Source organism: Podarcis bocagei (genome assembly GCF_964188305.1).
Source record: "Podarcis bocagei genome assembly, chromosome: 1".
NCBI classification, from domain to species: Eukaryota; Metazoa; Chordata; class Lepidosauria; order Squamata; family Lacertidae; genus Podarcis; species Podarcis bocagei.
The window spans coordinates 104,415,605-104,438,408 of NC_138125.1; the positions used below are offsets into that span (position 1 = coordinate 104,415,605).

A 22,804-nucleotide genomic window follows, 5' to 3' on the forward strand; every position below is an offset into this window, starting at 1 on the left:
ATGGACACATGGCTAATTAAAACCCAAGTCTGCGTAAACTTCTAGACAACTTCTAAATGAAACTGTCACCCAACTCTTATTAAACTTTCCATGACAAACACCATTACAAAAAATTATTGAGGTCAGGGGTAGCTAGAAAAGGTATATGGAAGATGTGAATGCACAGCAAATACAATACCTTTGCTTCCTCTGCAGGAGACCGAGGCTCACGTGTCTTTGAGAACTAAAAGCCATAGTGTTGCGAACATCAACATTCTTCCAGCGAGATGGTGATGGGAAAATAAATTGCAACTGCATTTTTGACATGTTTAATGCATACAGTTTATACACAGGAAATCTTCACTATACTCCCGTTCTGTAAGCAACACATAAATAACATGTCAGTAGTGTGCTAAGCCTGAATTCTCTCAGGAGTTCATCCTGAAAGAGGAAAATTCAAAATGATTTACCGTCTACATCTGCAGTCCTCGCAGCTTCATCGGTTTCTACTATTGGCAGTGGCGGCAGGGGAGGCTGAGGCATAAAACAGCTCTTTAACAATCTCACTGAAGAGATATATGGTGAGCCTATGGATGAGGCTAGCCTATCACAAGAAGAAGGAAGGAAAAGCATGTGGTGAAATTGGTTCAGGCACCAGTGCTGTCTTCTCTTGCTCCATTCTTTTGCTTGCATCTCTGGGTTTTCTGCCATGCTCCCCCGTTCCTGAAAAAGCTTTCCCATCAGTTCTGTTTGTCAATCCCACTGTGTTGTGGAGAAATTAATGAGATGAAGGCAATAGAATGTTTCTTATATTCTCTCTCTCTCTCTCTCTGACACACACACACACACACACACACACACACACACACACACACGTATGTCGCCTCAATCATGCAAACACTCATATCCAGACTAGAGTGGTGTACTCCATGTGAAATTGCCTTTGAAGACGATTCAGAAACTTTAACTGGTACATAAATATGGCCACTTGATTGCTCTTTTGGGGACAGATGGTAGGATCATATTGTGATACTGTAGCAGTTGCACTGGTTACCAGTATGTTTTCAGGCCCCATTCAAAGAGTAAGGTAAAGGGTAAAGGGACCCCTGACCATTAGGTCCAGTCGTGACCGACTCTGGGGTTGCAGCGTTCATCTTGCTTTATTGGCTGAGGGAGCCGGCGTACAGCTTCCGGGTCATGTGGCCAGAATGACTTAGCTGCTTCTGGTGAACCAGAGCAGTGCACGGAAACACCATTTACCTTCCCGCCGGAGTGGTACCTATTTATCTACTTGCACTTTTGAGGTGCTTTCGAACTGCTAGGTTGGCAGGAGCAGGGACCGAGCAATGGGAGCTCACCTCGTTGCGGGGATTCGAACCGCCGACCTTCTGATCGGCAAGTCCTAGGCTCTGTTGTTTAGACCACAGTGCCACCCGTGTCCCTTATTCAAAGAGTAGTAAACCCCAAAAATGTTTTTCCCCTGACATTTTGCCGGTTTGCAAAAATTCCCCTCTGATGCCATTTTTACACCCGAAAACCAGGACATGTCAGGATTTTCCTTGATGTATGGCAAGCCTACCTTTAAAGCTTTTTCTTCTGCCTGTACTGTCAGAGGCTTCTGTATAACAGTTCATGGGAATCACAAGAAGAGGAAGTTTTGTTGCACTCGGGTCTTGCTTGAAGGCTTCCCATATGCATCTGGTTGGATAATTGAAAGCAGGATGCTAGGCTGGATGGGCCTTTGACCCGATCCAACAGAGCTCTTATGGATTCTTATGGATCACCTTCATCCATGTGTCCATGCGTATTGTCCTGCTGTTAAGAGCAGAAGGACTGGTAAACAATAGAGACAAGTCCTTTCTAGTTGTGGTACCTGTTTTAATGGAATCCCCTCCCAAGGACTATGTGGCTGGTCACATCAGTGCTAGTCTTCAAAAAGGCATTGAAGGCTATCTGTTTTAGCTGGGTTTTAATATATATATATTGCTTTAGATTTTTAATCTGCTGGTTGTTTCGTTTGTGGCAATGTACATACATCCAAGTCTAAAAAGTGGCACAAAATGAAGTTGATTAATCTGTTGTTATTGCCTGTTGGCTGGCATTGAGACTGGTGTTTGGATGTGACATTGTGGTTCGAGGACCCGATCCCCGCGTAGTGGAATGAAAACACGAGGACACGTGATATAAGGTTAATGGGCAAGAAAAGGCCACAACTTTATTGATTACAGCAAGTGAAAAGGTATTGGCTTAGGCATTGGATTACGTCAGCTGACTCCACCCCCTCAGAGAGGGGTGAGTCTAAAACAGGGGGGTTTATTCACCAGTAGGTGGAGCCTGTTGATGCTAATCCAACTATAAGCTCTCCCCTGATGTCACCGAGGGTCGTGACATGGCCTCCCGCCAAGCAGGCATCGGACAGAATACACGACCGCCAGATTCCTTTAACGGAATACCCAAAAATTGAAGGCATAGGCGATGGCCACACCTAGCCCTTCGACACACCACAACACATTATTCCAATGCCTAACCAATACCACGAAAGTTGTGACGATTGCTACGAGGTAGGCGGAAAGTTGTGACGATTGCTACGAGGTAGGCGGAAAAACCAAAAAGCCTAATGCCAAATGGAAAAATTCCTACCAGGCCCGCTGGACAACCAGGGCGACCAACCTAAGGTCCATAGCAAGGCCAAAAGAAAACTGAAACCCTAAGCTCTAAGGGAGTGGAGGGTGGGTGACTTGCGACGGGATGACGAAAAGTGAGGCCGGAAGGCTGGTGCCGCAGCAATTTGGGCTGCTAAACACGCCCCCTTGCAGGGACCTGGTTGGGTGCCTGCCCGTGGGCGTAGGCCAGCCAGGTGAGTGGGAGGCAGGGGGCTAATGCCCCCTGCTTGAGGCGGAGTCCGGCTCCCGACCACAACCACTCCCCTCTCTTGCAGGAGGAGAGTCTTTATTGAATTATACTTTTATTTCAGTATACCACCTTGAAAGGGCATTGCCATGTAAGGTGGCAGAGCTTTTAAATATATACATGCGAACAAAAATAATGATGGTGGCGCCAAGTTGTGAGGAGCCTTTGAGCATGATGGACCACCTCCTCCTTGCTGTTGCTGCTGTCCTTTAGACCCATCTCCCAATCCACATAGCACTCCAGATGGGAGAGAGCAAGGGGAGTGAAGGTTCTGCTCATTTCAGTTGCTTACAAGTAAAAATGAACAGGCAGCAGGGCAAGGAGGCTGACCCCTTGGATGGAAAATGAAAAACTATTAATACACAACTGCAGTCATTGGTTAGGCTGTGTTCACAAGCAAAGAGACAGTTCATGTCCTGAAGAAATGTACCTGTGGTTCTTCTGGAACTGTACCTGACAATAGCGGAGGCTTGCAAGTATTTGAATGTTTCTCCACATTAAAAACACAGAAACAGTTTGATATACAGTCAAACCTTGGTTGTCGAACTTAATCCATTCTGGAAGTCCATTCAGCTTCCGAAATATTAGACAACCGAGGCGCAACTTCCGATTGGCTGCAGGAGCTTCCTGCACTAAAGTGGTAGCCGCGTAGGACGTTTAACTTCTGAAAAACATTCAAAAACCAGAACACTTCTGGGTTTTTGGCATTCAGGAGCCAAAACGCATGGTAACGGAGGCATTCAGGAGCCAAGGTTTGACTGTAACCCTCCTCGCCAATATGCTAACTTTCCATGGGCAGGGAGTTTGTGTTATGCAAAAAGCATTTGGCCATATCTCCCCTGCAATTTGAGGTGGTGCAGTCACAGCAGAACCATGTCACATTGTATATTTTCAAAGTAGAAAAGCTATATACAAATCTTTTGAATAAAATAAATGATTCCTAAGTTTTCTGAATGTATAGACTCAAGTTCACACAAAAAATCACGTTATCCATATATGTGCAGTTATCACTTGATACCACGATTGTGTGAAATTTTTAGTCAGTCATCACACCACATGATGAATTGTCATGAACAATTTCAATTACACTTCAGTAAATTGCCTAACACTTGAAGGTGAAACCTATGTGCAGATATTTTTTTGAGACAGTACTCACCAGTATAGAATAACAGCACTTCTTTTTGCTGCCCATGGCAGCCATTTTGTGCTGGAACCCACAGCACTATTATCAATATATGAGTATTGGCATATGTTTTTTTTTACCAAACAAAGCACTGCCCACGTGACAAGTTTGGCTACATTTCATCATATGGTGGCCATTATATAAATTCCAAGTGTGAATTCGCCTTGACAATGGCATGTTGGTTATTAAGTGTTGGCTCAACAAAACTGTGCTTTCTGCACTTCTAGTCTAATTCTTAACAACTCCACAGTACATGTGGAACACATATCAGGTATAAATAAATGATTCTGCATTCCTTCTTGATAACATATTCCCATGCAGAGCTCAAAATTAGAGGGAATATGAAGTGTTCTATTAATTGCATGAATGTTGATTTGTTAAAATTGTGCACTAATTGGCAAGATCTGTGTGTGGTAGGCTTCCTCAATATGTGTTAGATTATATTAACGTAACCTTATGTCCTGGATATCAGACATTAAGCATTTTGTAAGAGTAATTGTTAAGCTGCGTATAATTGGCTGATGCAGATTACCAGTATAAACCAAAAGTGACAAGATGGAGGTGTAGCAGGAATCGCTTGAGCAAGAGGTAGAGCTGACATGAAGGAACAGAAGTGTAATTTTCAGTCAAATCCCGCTCTTTTCACAGGGCCTTGACATTATGCACTTAATAGGGATGTATGAAGATGTTGGTTAAAAAAGAACCCCCCAAAAAACCTAGTGCTGGAGGACAATTTTAATTGTCTAAATTTCTAATCTGTAGACACCACTCTGTAGTCTTGAAGGAATTAATAATATTTACAAAATTAAAATTGTGTGTGTGTGTTGCTTATTCTTCCTTGACAGATGTCTCCACCCCTCTCTACACCTCAGATTTGTCTATTGCAAAATAAAGTGTCTGGCCCTATGCATGCTTATTCAGTAAAGGCAACAATGGATAAAAAAGGGAAGGGAAGTACAGTGGTACCTGGTTTAAGAGCAGTTCAGTTTAAGAACGATTCAGTTTACAAACTCTGCAAAACTGGTAATAGTGTCCTGGTTTGAGAACTTTACCTCAGTCTAAGAACGAAATCCGAACATTGGAAGGGCACCAGCAGTGGGAGGCCTTGTTAGGGAAAGCGCACCTTGGTTTAAGAACGGTTTCGGTTTGATAACGGACTTCCGGAACGGATTAAGTTCATAAACCAAGTTACCACTGTAGTAAGGAAGCTTCAAACACTGAAGGATTTGGGTTTAATTATTGGTGGCCACCAATTATTGGTGGTTGTTGTAAATCAAGGAGGGGGTGGGTCTTATGATCCCCTCCAGATATTGCCAGACTACAACTCCAACCATTTTATTGGCCATATAGACTGGGGTTGTTGGCAGCTGACGTCCAACAACATACCCAGGGTAATAGGCACCCTATCCATGATTCACTCATTTGTGTATGATGTCTACTTTGGGCTGAAGTCAACCAATTTGCCATGTGTCCATTTACAGACCTTGAATGAATCAAATGAGATGTATATGTGAATATTCCCCCATCCCACTCTGTAATCTCTCTGTGTGTGCAAGTACACACTCTTTGTCCTTATTTTCATTCATTTATTTCACTGAAGAAACTGAATGCCATAAAAGCAGAAGAAGAAGAAGAAGAAGAAGAAGAAGAAGAAGAAGAAGAGGAGTTTGGATTTGATATCCCGCCTTTCACTCCCTTTAAGGAGTCTCAAAGCGGCTAACATTCTCCTTTCCCTTCCTCCCCCACAACAAACACTCTGTGAGGTGAGTGGGGCTGAGAGACTTCAGAGAAGTGTGACTGGCCCAAGGTCACCCAGCAGCTGCATGTGGAGGAGCGGAGACGCGAACCCGGTTCCCCAGATTACGAGACTACCGCTCTTAACCACTACACCACAGGTAAGGAGAAAAAAGGTCTGTGGAGGAGGCAGGAAGCAGGTACCAAAGAGCATGATTCAAATGTTTCTCATTTCGGTATTTCATCCAAAAAAAGAGTTTAACCTCTGTCAAAAGCTTTAATAAAATATAAATAACAAGGAAGAGCTTTAAGTGGAGAATGTTGAGGCAACAGCAGTGTAATTTAGAAAACCCCATCAAACTTGGTCGTCCTGAAAACTGCAGCAAATATAGCAGAAAGCCAGACCCCCCCCCCTTTGCAAGCATCCCATATGTTGACATTGAATCAAACAGTGCATAAACTATACTTGAGTTTTAATTAAAAGGAAAACTGATAAATTACTAAGATTCTGGTGTTCTCGAGATGGCTATCTGTTATAAAAACTCATTTTTGTGTCTAACGTGCTATCTCTAGCATATGAAATGGTTTCTGGATTAATTTTTATCATAAATGGAAATTATGCCATAAATACATGTATATCATTAAAAAACATTTTCTCCCTAGTTCTTACCAAGCAAAAACAATAAGATTAGCAAAAACTATAGCACATCACAGTGCACGGAAGTTTAGGAATTGAGGTGACCATCAGATGCTTATGGAAAAATTAGCAATTAACAAAAAATTAACCAGAAGGAAATTGCCTGCTAATTTTTTTTTAAGAAACAAAGGTTAATCTAAAATGACTACCAGCCCTTGAAAGGTTAACTGTCAGATTAAATAACAGGGACAAAGAGTGGTCACTGGGTACCTGGGGGAATGAAGCATTGAACTTACTCCAGTTCACATAATTTACAAAGAGATTAGCTCCTTTATGTCTCTTGTAAACTTGTGCAAAGAAGGTCTTACATTCCACAGAACCTAGCAAACACCAGGCCCCAATTGGTCATGGGAGATTCTGAGCTAAATGGTAAATGTTTCCAGCAATGTAAAAGTAAATTAGAGAACAGGAAAAGTTATTACTCTGGAGATTGTAGGACTTAGGGGAATAATAAAAATCAGGTTACCCTAATTTCCTTTGAAAAACTAAATATATACGGGTCGTTATTGCCTTTAATAGGCAGACCTGAAAAGTGCAAAATTCAGTGCTGAGCTAAAACCTTTGGGAGGAGGGGAATCCCAAACTACGGTTGAGGGGAAAGACAAGAGGTAAAATGTGGTCTTGCTTAATGTGTGGCTTGGACATTGAACATAAATGAAACATATATCCCATTGTATAGTAAGTGTACTACCATCACTTTGGAACTTCTCAGGATGTTGGATGTGTTTAGAAGTTGTAAGTACAAAATTCAATAAATGAACGAGGTGCATTCTTGAGCTTTTGTGGGCTACTGGAGTGACTTTTTGCACTGTTGTGGGGTTTTTTTTATTAAGTATATCTAGAATGTGCAGATTCATTCGAGCACTGAGCCTGACGTACGAGACCTAAATGAGCACCTTAGCACTCCAATCCTGGCACACTCGCTACTTCTCTGCAGATATTAAAAAGCTTTAATGTAATTTTATTTTATTTTGAGACGCAGGATTGAAGTGTGCGCGCGATCAAAATAATCATTACCCTTTGCCGGGGTCAAAACCTAAAGGCAATCTCATTTATCTAGGGCAGGACCTCCAAAATATTAATCAATGAGCCGTAGGAGTTACTTAGGGATACAGCAAAGTCTGCAGGATTTGTGCTTTCCCGAGGAACCCATTGGTTTTCAAAGTGTAGACCCATTCATAGACACCAGGAAGATGCCGATCTGGCACATAGTTGCACTGCAGTACACTCCTCCATGGCTTCAAGGCTTTGTTCGACAGCTCCAGTGTCCAACAGAAGTTCCAATGTGGACACATAGCTTGATGTCACACACCTAGATAACCTGGAAGACTTTACTGTGCCGTCAAACAACCACAGGTTCATTACTTTTTGAGAAGATTCTGAAATTGCATTTCCCCCTAATTTTCTCTAAATCTAATTGTGTGGAAAGATGGTGTTTTCCCTCTCCTCTTGTATGGATGCAGGGTTTTATTAGTCCACCTGCAATGAGAAACTAACTTTTAAACATTTGTATAACCCGTTCCTATGATGCTACGATAGTGAGATGTGGCACAAATGCCGTAGCACCAATGTAATAGGCCTGCAGTGCCTGGGTGCTGAGACCAGATCCCTTCTCCTCTAGGCCACTGGCCCACGGGCAACGGTCTTGAGCCCTCTTCAGACATTCTGTATTAGTTCTAAGCCAACACATGAGGGGGCTGTGAGGATTAATGTGCCAGCTCTGACCTTGTCTGTGCTCTCGTCACTTTTTGTGAGCCCTCCAGGATCTTCTGAAGCAGGGATCCTTCTGGAGGCTCCCCCTACATTTTTAAAGCCTGGAAAAGCAAGGGTTTTAAAATGCACAAGGAGCCTCTACAAGTACAGGACCCCTCCCCTTCAAACTTGTGGAGGGCAACTGGAATGGTGACAGGGTGGAATTAGCACCTCTCCGTGCCCCCCCTCACATGTGGTTATTTAACCTTCATACATAACCTGTAAAGGATTATAGTTTTGCTATACACCAGTGTGGTGTAGTGGTTAAGAGCAATAGACTCGTAATATGGGGAACCGGATTCGTGTCTCCGCTCCTCCACATGCAGCTGCTGGGTGACCTTGGGTGAGTCACACTTCTCTGAAGTCTCTCAGCCTCACTTACCTCACAGAGTGTTTGTTGTGGGGGAGGAAGGGAAAGGAGAATGTTAGCCGCTTTGAGACTCCTTCGGGTAGTGATAAAGCAGGATATCAAATCCAAACTCCTCCTCCTCCTCCTCCTATTTATCTTAGAACTAGGCCAGAGTAGCCAGAGTCAAGGACTTGTGCTTGCACAATAACTTTCCTCACTCTCCTCCTACTGCAAGCACCCCACATCCTCTGGAAAGCTGCTCCAAAGGGTTTGGAAAACCTCCAAAACATATGTAGAAGGTACACCAGGTGGTGGAGAATGGGGAAATTTCCGTTGTGCAAGCAGAAATACTTGCACTTAGGGGGTGGGTGAAAATTCCCCCCCAAGGACTGTGGGAAATTTACCTGAGTACAGCAGACTCCATCCTCTTCTTCCTTGCATAGCTTTCTGTGGTTTTGTGTATGGCAGTGGCAGCAGCAGAAGAGCATTTTTTAAAAAAATAAAAACTATTGATTTTTTTCAAAAATGAAGGGGTGGAAAGAAGCCATTGTGACAGGGTAACCCACCCCCAATCTTTGAGTAAATTTTCCCCATATGCCTCTGAGGTCTCCCTTCATCCACTTTCAGCCAACCTCACTGCCGCCCTGGCCAATCCTGCATTGCAGAGAGTAGGGCTAAATTACTCGTGGTTTTCCTTCCAACTATACAGTTCTAGGATTTTAACCTCCAGATTCTTACTAGGAGACTTTCGGTTCAGCATTACCTTAAATATGTTAAACGACTGACTGTATCCACCCCCCAACACAAAATGCAGCGAGACTGTTCCAGAATCACACAATGTGTAGCTTTTTAATTTTTATTGCCACGAATAAACTGTATCCAGGGAACGAGCTAATGAAAATGTGAAGGCAAGAGATACGTCCTCCCTCTCCCTCCTTGTTTGCTTCCAAATAGTCCACTCCCACATACGTAGGTCACTTGGAATTAATTTGTCTGCATCCTGGATGGCACGTGGTCAGAGGGAGGGATGGGTGAACTGGAAGGGGGGGGGGATAAAAGCCTGGGATCTTCTCTGAAGGAATGTGACAGGGCATGGGAATCACAGCATCACGGTGACCACTTGAGCGTATTTTGGCTTGTCTTAAAACAAAACCTCAAAGAAAAAAGAAAAGCACCACTGGACCTCCCCGATGCAAATCAGTCCCACTTATCAGACTACCTATCGGCGATTGAATGCTTGAGAAACAGTGTGTGGGTTTTAAAACAGTGCCCCAGGCTTTGAAGGCCCTCTCTCAAGAACGGCTTGTCAGTTGACTTCCAGTAGTCTACAGTGACCTCGGCAACAACCCAGTGTCCTGTTACAGCTCATTTCAATAATTAAACAGCTCAGAGATGGCAGAGTTTTCTGACTGTTGAGAGCAAAACCAGTGCTCTAGGTTCCTTCCACCCACACTGGGAAATCAGAACTGTTTGCTTTTCATTATATTAGCTGGTGACTATTAGCGCTATTTCACAACCGGCTAAAGAAATGTTTGCAAACAGGGGGTGGGTGGGGGCGAAGAGGCACTGGCAACCCGTAAAAGCAGTTCATTTCTTTCTTATGGTCTTTCAAAGAGCAGGACCAGGTGCCAGCAAAGTCATATGTCTGAAATTTCGAGTCCTATAAAGGCAGCCTCAAACGGCAGAGTTGCTCTTCCAAGGAAATGAATAGCTCTCCCATCTGGAGAATAATTAGAATCACCAGGTTGGAAAGGTCCAGAAGGCCATTGGGTGCACGGTGGCCGTTGAGTAAGGCAGGTCTGGGTTCGCATCACCCAACCGATGAAATCCACAGCAAAGAGCCAGGAGAGGAAGATGCACTGCTTAAGGGTGTTTGCAGAACAGATGACTCAGACAAGTGAGGCATGCCACACACTCGCAGGGAAGACTTAAGAAAAGGAAAGAAAACCACAGCACTCAGGGGTAATAGCCGTAATGTGGTTAGGAAATGGCTATTAGGCATTAAGCAGATTTTTGGTTAATCTTCTCAAAGGCCTTTTTATTGACTACAACTCTACTCCACCCCTCATTCTGTTTTAAATTTCTGATGCCCCAAAGGAAGGAAAAAGAAAATCTGAAAGCTGTTGGGGGGGGGGAGGGAGAGGGAAAGGAGATACATTCCCTTTCTGACCCATTATCCCAAACTTCTTGTTGGCATCCGTCTGTCTCAAGAAACAATGGAGGAGTGCGCCTTTGGGGGTGAAGTCAAACTGTTGGAAGGTTGCAGCATCTGCTGTATCTGTGCAGACCAATATGGGAGATAGATGTTTAGTTGGGGCAGATGAAGGCATCTGGTTGTGCTGCTGCAGATGTACCATGGCATTTCTTCTCTATGGGCTCCTCCCAGTGTGGTCATTCCTCCTCTGGTCACTGCTATGAATACACGACCTGACTGCCTGTCTCCAGTCATCCGTCTGCAATGGATTCTCACATGGTGGGGTTGATGTTTGCATCATGTCATGTTTGCAGACATCTTTGTAACACAGAGTATATGGTCACCAATGCTGATACATAGGGTGCTGGTGATGTCTTGACCCAGGATGCTGTTTTTTGTCAGGCTGATGGTAAGGCCGAACACCCTGCAGGCTTGGACAAAATGGTTGATGAGTCTCTGTAGAGCTACTTTGGAGTGTCAAGGTTGCGTCATCTGATAGCAGCATCTCTTGGATAAGGACCCACCACACTTTAGTCTTGTTCTGGTCTGTTCATCCACAACTGATGCATCAAAACAGTATAGATAATAGTTGTGACAATACGTTTATGATAACTGAAATTTCTCATACTATCAATTTTGGTCCCGGAGATATTTGAAGCAATGCAAAACTCCCAAACATGTTTGCCAACTAGATGTTTCACAAACCCTGCACTCTGAAAAGCTGTTATCTATCTCTAAGATGGAATGGGGAAGAGGAAGGAGATGTGTTTGGGAGGGACAATCTGAGGGCTAAACTATGTGATGAACTGGAATTCAGCCAGGCACAAAAAATAAGCCTAGAATATGTTTTTTCTTCTTCTCTTGGTAAAAATTACAGCTTCACTTGAGGGGGATTTCTAAATCAAGGAAATGGCATGAGTTGAACCCCACTCTCTCATGCCACAATCTTAATCTGAAGTGGACTGCTCCCATGGATGCTATTGGAAAATGTTTTAAAGAGATAGAGATGCATTTATGAATCTCCATCATATGTGTACTTTGCCACTGAACTGACCAAAGAAAGAAGAGGTGGCAGGAGAAAAAGTTCAAGTAATTTCCTGGAAGTTTCTGCAAGAGATGGGGAGATGAAAGAGCTGATCATGTCAGGGATGGATAACATTGGACCCTTCAGATGTTTCTGGACTGCAAGTCCCATAATCCCTGGCTATTGGCCATGGAGGCTGGGATGAATGGCAGTGGAAGTTCTGAAACATCTGGTGGTCCACTGGTTTCCTATCCCTGGTGGTGGTGAAGTGCCCGTGGTCTGGCAATAACTGAATAGGAGCAGAAGACAAAAGAGAGTTTGAACAGAAAACAACAACAAAGCAAAGCAAAAAAACAAAAACAAACTAGTAAGAGAACTCTGTGTGTGGAGAAAAGGGTTTGCATGAAAAAGAACAGAACTTTCTGTTCCTCAAAACCAGTGGACACATCCAGCTGTTCTGAGAGAACAAATTAAGAGAGGGCAGAAGGTGAAATGTGGTGGCAGGAAAATAATTTGGAATTAATCAGCCTAACTGTGGTTGCTTAAGAATTTATGGAAAAAATAGGTGACATCATCAGAATGCTACAAATAGATTAAATGTTGCTGTGTTACAAGGTAAATGTGAAATCTGAAACCATTTGTAGCCCTGGCTGCAAAACCCTAACAAATATGTCTCTATCTATCTATCTATCTATCTATCTATCTATCTATCTATCTCTCTATCACCTATCTATTTGCAGGTAGGTTGAGGAAGGCTAGAGGTTTCCCCCCATTTCTCTTCTTCTCCTCTTAGGTCCCTTGCTTTAGTCTAATGTTAGCTCCCCTTGTAACCATAGACCTGATTTCATGAGGAGACACGTGGTTGGATGCTAAACAAGCAACAGGCTTGAGTGGGAGAGAGGAAGAAGAGGCAGCTGAGGAGGAGGCGGGGCTGAGGCTGTAGCACATTCACAGGAGTCTGCTTGTCCTACTGCAGCAGATATTATCACTCCGGCTCTGGAAAAAAAAGTCCTAGAGCCATGCAGCCCTGCATTCCTAATCCGTAACATGGGTTAGGGGACTTGGGTAGAGCAGTGGTTTAAACCACTGAGCCTCTTGGGCTTGCTGATTGGAACGTCAGCAGTTCGAATCCCTGCAACGGGGTGAGCTCCTGTTGCTCTGTTCCAGCTTCTGCCAACCTAGAAGTTTGAAAGCATGCCAGTACAAGTAGATAAATACGTACCACTGTGGAAGGAAGGTAAACAGTGTTTCCGTGCGCTCTGGCACTCATCATGGTGTTCCATTGTGCCAGAAACGGTTTAGTCATGCTGGCCACATGACCTGGAAAGCTGTCTGTGGACAAACGCTGACTCCCTTAGTCTGAAAAGCGAGATGATTGCTGCACCCCATAGTCACCTTTGACTGGACTAAACCATCCAGCGGTGCTTTACATACATACCTTTAATCCGTAACACCACTGGACCTTAGCCATGCTACAGCCATGTTGGATGAGGACAGCATGAAAATGAAAAAGAATGCTAGGACTGAAAACTTTCTATTAAATACTTTGCCCTGATTGAAATAAACATGTAGCTTGAAATACAATTCAGCTCCCATACAACAAATCAGTCTCTCATTCAAAAGGGGAAATTCACAGAAAAGAAATAATCCTCAAAAACTATGAAGCAAAATCAATGTTATCCTGTAATATATAAACTTGTCATTCATCTGAGCCAAAAATCTGATCTCAGTTCAGCCACTATGAATGCAGCCAAAAAAATGAAAGTCCTTTTAGAGCTATACTTCTGCCATCAAGGTGGAGAATGAACAAACTTCCCCTATATTGCAGCCCAGAAATCCTTCTCAGCATGTCCATTTTTGGTGTGGGAGAGAAGAGAAGCAAAGTCAAGATGAAATATTGGGAGTCACTCATTCTTTCCAGGTGTACATGTGCCAAGTAGTGCAATAATGATAAAATCCCAGCATTACAAAATAATGAAGAAATGTTTCAGTTTGGGAACTATGTCCCATTTCTGTGGCATTCCTTATAGCAGTAATAAAACTTGTCACTCCTTTGGCCTCTTTGAACACAATGGGCAGCAATACCAAGGAGATGTGGAAAGCAGCTGAGGAAGCAGTTTACACCAGAAGCCTTAAATCCTGCTGTTGAGGAAAGTCTACTCTGCATGTAGAGAATTTGGGAGTGCTTTCTTCACATGGCTTATATGGTTGTGATTCTCCCGAAAGCCTCTCATTTAGAAAGCCTCTCATTTACTTGCTTTAGTTTCCAGTGTCATAAAATACAAGCAAATTCATTTTTGGTGAATTATTGTTCCAAGCGCTTAGAATCAGCCACACTGGGCTTTGCAATCAACTGATCTTTCTGGAATCCTCAACAAACCCAGTTTGCATGTCAACACAGACCTGAGGAAAGCTAAAAACATGAGTTTCTGATTCTGCTTCCCCAGCCTCTACAGGACATATTTCAGATCATCCGAGGCTCAGGACAGCAAAAATCCACAACTGCCTCTTGGTCAGAGGAAGTGAAGCACACTCTTCAAGCACACTGGTGCTTTCCCCATTTCTGGGCACAGTACTGATTGATTTCTGGTGCCAATAATGGTTTCTTGGAAATTATAGGAATCTGTATACCAACCCAAGGGTGCTGGAATGCCACCAGTCCATCAACAGGTTAAAGTTTGCCAAGACTGATGCCTCACATTATAGTTGTTTAAAACCTGAGGCAAGGAACCCTTCTGAGACTGTTTTATTAGAACTTTTTTCAGATGCCAAAAGTGAAAGAGGTGATGTTAAAAGCAGCTCAAACTCTAAACTAGTTTGCCATTTTGGCAATGCGCACGTTTGTGAGTAAGCACTGTCAGAGGGCCAATTCTGAAAAAATAAAAAGTTTTTTTCTACCCTCCACAGGAGTGCTTCATTCCCACGGAGTAACACACATGGCTGTAAATCCACATGTATCTTTCAGGAATCTTCCATAAGCAGGAAACAGCAGGAGCCCAGTTTCCCGCTTTCCAAACCTTCTTTAAGAATCCATCTGGACTCTCAGGCTTTGCTAGCCCTGGCATTTCCTGCAAGCTTCTCCCCATAGGAATCATTCCAACAGAAATCCTGGGGAGAAACACATTATGTTGGGGGCAGTTTCAAGAACTTAACCAAGTGGCTGCCCTACACTTATTTCCCAAGAATGACCAGTTTTCCAACACATTGAATTGGCTGTGATGAGGTCAACCGCATTTCTGCTAACAGTATCCAACTTTCAATATACGTGTGCCTGTTATTAGCTGTAGATCAAGAGCTGGTGAGACATTTCTATGCTAGCTCTTAGTGTGGAACAAATCTCAGGAATACAGACTCCCGTAGTGGGCCTTTAGTCATGCCAAGAACTGGGGCCAGATGAAGAATATTCATGTGAGGAGACCCAGGGGTAGTGGAGGCATAATTTCCCCCAGGTGCTTCTTATTATGATCATCATCATCATCATTTAGAGATACTTTTTAAAAGAATGAGCTCTGTCTGTAAAAAGCACTTGAGGTTATTTCTGCCTGTTCAACTGTACTTTTGCAAAAATTGCACATGACAGATAATATTATGTGGGCTCTGCATATGATGAAACCAAGCATTTACCCTTCTCTTTATGTTGAAAGGAAAAGCAAAATAACTGGGAGCTTTTGTCCTCCCTCACACTTTGTTGTGAGTCCAAAAAGAGGGAAAGATACCTGGGCTAGGATTTACTAAGGATTCCTCCATTAAAGAAGCAGCTTGTTCACACTAATAAAACGATTTTCAGATGTAAAATGGGCAAAACATTTCATATATGGCATTCCATTTGACCAACCACTACATTCTTCAGAGAAAAATGAGTCCCTATTCTGTCTGCTTGTTTCACTGACAGATTCCTGTTGTCCAAGGTAGCCCCTTTACTGTAAAACCATGTAGTCATTTTTATTCTGGAAGCGTGTTTGTTCATCTTGAAAAGCTTCAGCCTAAAGAGGCCTGAACAGTACTACAGGATTCCTGTTTCAACCTGCCTGGAGCCCTGATCAGGATTATTCATTTTAGGAGCATTATGTAACAGATTCCACAGCCATGGAATTAATCTAGGTTTGCAAATAGCCACTTGCCTATGACGGGCTTCCAGGCAATTAAATAGGAAAGCTCTTCAAGAGCCACAAAAAACTGAAGATCAGTGTGTGTGGACAAGCAGGAAAGTTTTTTGTTTTTTTAAAAAAATGGGCTAGTAACTGTGAGTTGTTATTTGCAAGGCTGCATTAGACATTCAGAACCAATCTGCTTTTGTTCCATTCAACTTCCTTCTTATTATAACGTAGAGAAGAAAAGCTGGCTGTGAGCTGCATTTGAAGGATTTTGCTATTCAGTACCTTACGCCTGGAGTTAATTACTGTCCCATACCACCCAGTGTTTATTCTCCTCTCACCTTCAGTCTCTTCATGGCCTAAAGGGAATAGCAGAAACTTGCCTGATTAAGGTTTGTTTTGATACTTGTAAGTTAATATTCAGATGCTAAGCCACGAAAGGGGAAGAGGGACATCCCAAGAGGATTTTCTTATTACAGCTGTCAGTTGAGAAACCTATTGGGTAGGGGGGTTTGTGTGTGTGCATGTGCAAACACACGTGTGTCCTAACAACTACCTTTCCACAATTGAATGTTTGCTGGTGGTACTTGGGAAGATCAGTAAGGAGTACAGTTGCCAGACTGTGATATTCTCTAACGCCATACACATAGACAGACATGTGCCTTTGTGTTTGTGTGTGTGTGTGTGTGTGTGTGTGTGTGTGTGTGTATGCAGGTCTGACTTTGCCTTTTCCAGAGCACATGGACAGATCCTTCCAGAAGTTATGCTCAATGTGTGTATGGAGTGGAATCAAGAGCAGGAGCCATGATCCTACTACAGCTCTGCACATCTTAACTGGAAAATGTGTATAGTCGTTATGTTAAAAACATGGACTAAACGATATCTGAAATGTAGTACACTAGCTTGCATGGTTTGCTATTTCATGCTTCCCCCAATGTTTTGTTTTGTTTTTGGTATGCCAGTACATAACACAAAAATACAGAGGGATTAAATAACGACACATTTCAACAATTACATTCCTTTTGTATTAGAAACGAAGCTGCAAGCTACACCCTAGCTGGTAAAATGGAAGGTGGGTGGCAGACAGTATTGTCAGATTTGCTATGTAACATACAGGACTCCTTCCCTGTCTTCCTGCTTTTTTTCCATTGCAATTGCCATACTTATTCAGTCAAAAAAGTGCATGTGAAAACCATTGTGCATTGACCCTGGTTGTATAATTGAAACCCATATAAAATTGAGAAATTGGCTGTGAATGTGGGGCATTGCGCATCAGATTTTACACACGTACAACCCACTCAAACAGCATGCAAATCTGGGGATGCCCAGCTGCTTCAGAGGATAGTGACAGAGGGTGCAGAGGAAAGAAAGGTGCACTCTCTCTCTCAACCCCACAATCCCATGCTTAGGACAGCAATCCGCACAAGTATATTATCCTGTCTGGTCCATTGTAGTAAAGAAAACTAAGGTATACTATTGGGGCTCTGAATCGGAGGAAGATTCTTAAGCAGTGCCCTAGATGAAGTTTGAACTGCAACTCCCATCAGCCCTATCCAGCATGGCCCATGCTCAGGGGATGATGGGAGTTGTAGTTTAAAGCATGGGGAAGGTATCAGGTTGGGGAAGTCAACCCTAGCACATGGCATTCAGAAGTATGCTGTCTCTGCACCTGGAGATTACATTCAGCTGTTCTGGCTAACAGCAGCAAATAGATCTGACTTCCTCAACCTAGTGTCCTCCACATGTTGGACCACAGCTCTTACCAGTCCTGGTCAGCATGGCCAACTGTCAAGGGTGATGAGACTTGTAGTTCAAAACATCAGGAAGACACCAAAACTTCAGGCTGAGGGAGGCTGTAACAGACCTATACTGTCTGAATTTGTTTAATCTCCTTTGAAGCAATCTGAGCTAGGTTTCTGGGGGCATCTGGGCAAGTTACTCTCATTGCCCACTCAAGCCTACCTTCACTCAAAGGAAAGAGCACCCAACAGCTGATTTGCACTGCAGGAATGCTTTCACTCCATAATTTGATTCCGAAGTTTTGATTTCACAGCTTCAGTCCTTTCTTGGCAGTGGTGACAGTGGAACAAATGTTTTGCAGTAGTAGCTGTATCCTTGTTTGGAATGCTTTCAGAAGAGATCCTGTGAGAAGTCCGGGGGGGATGGGGATGGGAAGACATTAGTTTATATTTACTACTGGAGCTGTGCAGAAGTGGACTCTCAAAAGTCTCCATCCTATTTGCAGGCAAAGAAATGGCAGCCACCATTTCACCAAATTCTCCAGCCCAACCTGGAAAAACTGGGGGTCTTCAGCCCCCTCCATGTCTGTTGGGCCAGGGCTGAGGGGCCTCCTTCCAACTATCAGCTTCCTCCTGATGTGACAGTCACACATGCTGAGGGGGCAGAGGAGGCTGAGCGCAGGCCTCTTGAGTTGGAGGTGACCATATACCCAAACCCCCAAAACCTGGAGTGGTGGCAAAAGGACAGCTCCCCTTCCTGTCACTGCTGCTGTGGCATCTCTGCCTCTGCAGCGCCTCCCAGTCCAGCCTCTGGGGCAGGGTGAGTTGGGACTACAAGTCCCATCATGCCTCGCCCCAGTCTGCCCCTTCTACTGAGCTCACTTCCTCCACAGGGCCAGTCACGCTCAGCCTCCTCCCGCTTTCGGCATCCTCACAATGCAACAGCCACACATGTTATGGGTGCCTGCCGGGGTTCCCCAATGTTGGGCACAACTCGGCGCCTCTCGTTCCCTTACAGCTTTATCCTCCATACCCAGTCATACATTTCATGGCTTCCCATTCTTCCTGCTAGAAGAGGTGCTTGTCTTTGTGCGATATCCCTAGTTTCAGGCTGGTTTGCAGGAAAACCAGGAACCAAAATGGGCAACTCGTGTGTGCAGGAAGAGACGTTTGCTTTCCTGTTTACAGATATGGTGCATCAATCTAGTCTGTGCTGTTCACGGTTATGCCAGCCATGGGAATCCTGAACTAGGCTTGGTCTGTTACTTAATGTGAGTATGGTTTATGGGCTTACAAGGTCTCCAGATTACGATACCTTAGCCTAGCATCAATGCCAGCACAAAGGCCAATGCGGAAGTTCCCTGAAACTAGTTTATGGCAGGAAAAGTGTGTGTGTGTGTGTGTGTGTGTGTGTATGAAATCCTCCTCAAAGTTACTTGTGGTTGTTTTCACTCCATGCAAATGGGAGCACACAACATGAATTATTCCAAAAACAGAAAAGAACAGCATTAAAAGAATGGAGCCATCAGGGAAAAGTCAAATCCAGGACACAACTAAGAGCAGCCACAGAAGGCAGGGAGTAACATCAACAGCAACATATTAACAGGGAAATTGGGTTATTTCAAAGGGAATAGGAAATGAAAAACTGACCTAAAATATTTCTCAACTACAAGAAATTATTTTTGAATTGGACTTCTAGTCAGGATTTTGTAGAAATTGATCAAGATTTTTCGTCGTCAATTTCTTCACATGTGTGAGTCTTTGGCACTGTTAATGCTAAGGTTGAAGACACCCCTCTATTAATCTACATTAACTCATTACAGTGGTGCCTCGCAAGACGAAATTAATTCGTTCCGCAAGTTTTGCCGTCTAGCGAATTTTTCGTCTTGCGAAGCACGGTTTAAACGGCTTAACAAAGTCGCAAGACGTTTTCGTCTTGCGAAGCAAGCCCGTAGGGAAATTCGTCTTGCGAGGCAAATCGCGGACGAAAAAACCTTTCGTCTAGCGAGTTTTTTGTCTTGCGAGGCATTCGTCTTGCGAGGTACCACTGTATTGGCTTTTGTACAGATGCTTCTGCTGGTTAGGCTGGTGGCTGAAGTAACTTATTTGGCTCCCCCGTTTCTGCAATGAGAAGCTAATGGCACTGTACTGTTTTAATGACTCCGTTGCTTCCACCCATGGTACTTCACAGTTGACGGAAGAATCCATCAGAGGCAGAGATTGTATTACTCTAGACTGCTTTGGCCTGCTTGTAGCAGTTGTGTTGGTTGCCGAAGTGGCCACTGGGGAGGACAGTGGTTGGCCTCTCTCATAGTAAAAAGGAGACCAATTGGGTTGATCTCCTTTCTGGTTTGGAACTTGCCTCTTGGTGGGAATGTCTTGCCCACATGAGGTTTGATTACATTCTCAATCAAAGGACTGAAAGACTGAAAGGAAGCCATGCTGATCTATTGAGGTCTACCAACCCCAGTTATGTATACAAAAGCGGGATCTTATAGTTTCACCTGCTTAGTTTGCATATTGGGAAGAAACAAGCTGTGCCACGAGGGTGGGGTGGAATCTGTTGGGAAGGTTGCTACTGCTCACCGGAAGGCAAGGAGGGGGGGCAGTGGCGAGGTCAATGCTGTGTAAATACAGTGGCAGGAGTGCCAGACTGGCACCACCAGTGTGTCTGCACCACATTGATTTCACTTCTGCCTCACTCCTTCTCTCCAGGGGACATGACTGACATGATTGACCAAAGAGGTGCCTCACTACATAGCTTGCTATTGGATTGCAGGGAGTAGCTCCATTGCTATGAGAAGCCAACAAAGGCAGAATATTCTGCTGGGGGTAATTCAGCAATCATAAATTTACTGTGTCATTTTTGAAAAGGGAAATAGCAATGATTTATAAATGCAGGGCAGCATTCAACTAAGTTTTATTCAAGTGTAAACCTACTGAAATTAATGGATGTGGCTGAGGGCCATTGATTTCAGTGAGTTTGAGGAAAACTTTATTGAATCCCATCCACAGTAGTTTAAAAATGTTGTGTTCCTGGTACTCTATTTACAGTAGGTAAATTATGTCATGTGACAAAGGTCTTTAAGAGCAGAAGCAGTAAAGGGTTGGAAAATGCTGAAAAGTGCAGATTCATTCTTCTAGCTCAGGCTTCCTCAACCTTGGCCTTCCAGATGTTTTTGGCCTACAACTCCCATGATCCCTAGCTAGCAGGACCAGTGGTCAGGGATGATGGGAATTGTAGTCTCAAAACATCTGGAGGGCCGAGGTTGAGGAAGCCTGTTCTAGCTGACTCACTCTGACTCATTCCTTATACAGACATTGTTTCAATTACAGGAAGTCACATGGATACTTACCTGGCAGGGGAGATACCATGATCACATGGAGCCAGGAAGGATAAGTACATGGGCTCAGTGTGCTCTTCTTTTTACTTTGCTCTCTTCCATTATTGTTTGTACTGTACAGTGTTTGTAAAGAAGTCTGTTTGCCTCAGTAAAGTTTTTCTTTTTTACTGTGAATTTTGACTCTGCGTTTGACTTTGCTGCGCTACAGATTAATCCTTCATAGGCAAACACAGCACATCATGTTGGTGAGGGAGGGCAGGAAGCAATATCACTGCATGTAGGATCTTGTATGAAGATTCTTTAGCCTAGGCCCTAGACAAATAGAAGATATGGATTTTGGATAGGTTCTGTGACCAAAGGGCCTATAAGTGCATAGAGGTTGCAGCAGGGCCCCAATCCTCCATCCATGCCTTTCTTCATATCAGAAGGAATAAGCAAACAGAGCTTATGTTTATATATAATGTCGTACAGAAGGCATAGGGGCTAAATTGCTCTGTTATCCTAAAAGTTCATTGCTCCCAAACAGCTTTTAGTCTAGTCTGTAGATAGCTTCTTAGCAAAACCTTCTGTGAAGTATTTGAAAAATGAAAACCAACGGGCATTTTTACGTTTTAAAAAAGTTTGGATAAATGTTTGAAAGTGTTTGTATTTTCATTGCAGAATTACTTCCATAGTAGGTATGAGCACAAAAGCACCATATAAAAGCACACAAACTGTGGAATATAGAAACTATATAACAGATAAACCCAGACATATGTACCAGACACTACAGCTACAATTAAGGACATTACCCATTCCTCCCTCTAGATCATTGAATTAATCGTCCCCTTTAATTGGCTTGGATATAGGAGGAAATAGATTATGGAATATGAGATCTGTTTCCCAAAGATGAGCCCCAAAATGTGTTTCCAGTAAAACAGATTTACAATTCTACTGTCCATCTCAAAAAGTACCACAGAACAGTGTTATCCAGTGGCCAGATGTTAACTTAAAGTGCACATTGTTTGGGGAAAAAAGCTAATTAACAACTTATTAATTGGATCGAAAGTCTGAAACTGTTGTACTTCTAGCAAATACATAATTTTCTTCAAGTATTATTAAAGCGTTTTTGTTGTACCTATTAAAGATTCTTGTCTCTAAGTTAATTTCATTATGCTAATAAGCTATCATCGTTACAGAACCTACGCTTTGATCCATGTTAATTGTCGTGATCTTCAAAGACAAAGTCACCACTTACTTTAAATGAATTTTACATCTTTTTAAAGAATCACACGGAAATTAGGGGAAGTAATTAATTTTTTATTATGTGTCTCAATATTTTTAAAGGAGGAAGTCAATGGTATTGGCTAGAATTCATTTTAACATTTAACTAGGGAAAACAGCATGAGGCAAAAAAACGTTCAGATGCAAAAGATTAAAGAAAATTTGAAACTGGGACCTAATTTGTCTTGATAAACTTTGGTGTTTAATATGCTTCTTTTGTTCTCAGTGTGAAACTGCAGGGTTTTGATTTGTATAAACTTTTTGAAGAATTAATTCTTTCTAATTTTATTCCTTTCTTTGCTTTCCTTTACAGTAAGACAGAGAAGTTGACCTTCAAACCATAACACTTTAAAAGATCTACAAAACGTGCAAGGTTAAATCTATTAGTGGCCTGAGGTTAGCTATTATACACTTACAAAAAGTGTGTATTTAGTGGGTTGAAACTTTGGACATATGATAACAAAACGGGGGTGGGGAGAGAATCCTTATAGATTGTAAGTACTGCTGAGATTATCCCTCAGAACACAGAGATCATCATATGT

General features: G+C 43.0%; 1 long non-coding RNA gene across 1 annotated transcript in view; it reads right to left on the bottom strand.

The window, feature by feature from the left end:
• Positions 1–285: 285 nt before the first annotated feature.
• LOC308572215 overlaps positions 286–22,804 on the bottom strand; it is a 30,434-nt gene continuing 7,915 nt past the window's right edge. Inside the window, exons 2-4 of the long non-coding RNA XR_014001644.1 lie at positions 17,879–18,058; positions 1,559–1,794; positions 286–583 (exon numbers count right to left, since the gene is read on the bottom strand). This is a non-coding gene — a long non-coding RNA (uncharacterized lncRNA). The remainder of the gene's footprint in view (positions 584–1,558; positions 1,795–17,878; positions 18,059–22,804) is intronic.